General features: G+C 37.2%; 1 non-coding gene across 1 annotated transcript; it reads left to right on the top strand.

Annotated features, from left to right (window-relative positions):
* Nucleotides 1-537: 537 nt before the first annotated feature.
* Nucleotides 538-644, top strand: LOC133833680 (small nucleolar RNA R71). Its single transcript, XR_009893048.1, has one exon. It is a non-coding gene; the product is annotated as a small nucleolar RNA R71 (small nucleolar RNA).
* Nucleotides 645-1,237: the final 593 nt, after the last annotated feature.

Below are 1,237 nucleotides of genomic sequence, written 5' to 3'. Positions count from 1 at the left end.
GTTGTTGAGGTGGGTACTATGGATATAGTGGTTGTAACCCTTGGTTATTTTTCCAAGACAAATTAGGATGATTTTTCCAGGCAGGTGTATAGGAATTTGAGTAAGTGTTGGGTGTAGGTCTTGAAAAATCACCTATAACCTGTGCCTGTTCCAAGGGCATATTGTTTACATCTGTTGAGCAACTAGCTGTGCTCGGCCATTGTTCATAAGAATGACGTCCTCCACAAATCTCACAACTCATGACATTCAGTACTTGCATTGCTTGGGCGATGAGATTAGTTTGTTGTAGTTGTTTGGTTAGAGATAGTACTTGAGCGGTCAATAGCGCAATTGGATCAACTTCTAATACTCCCGCTACTTTCTTAATCTCTCGCTCAGTAGGCCAATTATAATTATTCATAGCCATCTTTTTCCAACAGCTCATACGCTTCATTAGCGCTTTTTCTCATAAACGCTCCTCCAGATGCTGCATCTATAATTGTCCTTGTATTTCCCTCCAAACCACTATAAAAACTATGCACTAACAACCACTTATCTGTTCCATGATGTGGGAATTTCATTTGCAATTCCTTAAATCATTCCCATGCATCATACAAAGACTCCCCATCCAATTGATGGAAGTTGTTAATCTTTCCTCTAATTCTGGCTGATTTGGTAGGAGGAAAATATTTACGAACAAACTTCTAAGAAAAATCTTCCCAAGTTAGTATAGAGTTGGAATGTAAAGAATTCAACCAACTCTTAGCTCTTTCCCTTAGTGAAAATGGGAATAATCTCAATCGTACAATATCATTACTCACCCCATTCATTTTAAATGTCGCACATAACTCCAAAAAGTTTATGATATGTAGATTTGGATCCTCATTTGGTAACCCTCCAAATTGTACACAGTTTTGTACCATCTCAATAATTGATGGTTTTATCTCAAAATTGTTAGCCTCAACAGTTGGAGGACGAATGCTTGAATGTATCCCCGTAACAGTACGCAGTACATAATTCCTTGATGGTGGATCGGCTTCAGCTGCATTACCCATATTTGCATTATTGTTGACAACGTTATTTGCATTCTCAACCATGGTGAAGTCTAGCCATTTCTTTATCTTTTGATTCTTTCTACACGTTCTCTCAATTTGAAGATCTATTGGTATGATTTCCTTTTGTCTACGTCCTCGCATATACCAACAATTCTTAAAGAACAATATGGCCTTGATCCAAATAAATGTTAAAATTAAATAAA

The sequence above is a fragment of the Humulus lupulus genome, chromosome 4, assembly GCF_963169125.1.
Source record: "Humulus lupulus chromosome 4, drHumLupu1.1, whole genome shotgun sequence".
NCBI classification, from domain to species: domain Eukaryota; kingdom Viridiplantae; phylum Streptophyta; class Magnoliopsida; order Rosales; family Cannabaceae; genus Humulus; species Humulus lupulus.
The sequence above is the reverse complement of the archived record's forward strand: the minus strand, read 5'-3'. Positions and strand labels throughout refer to the sequence as shown.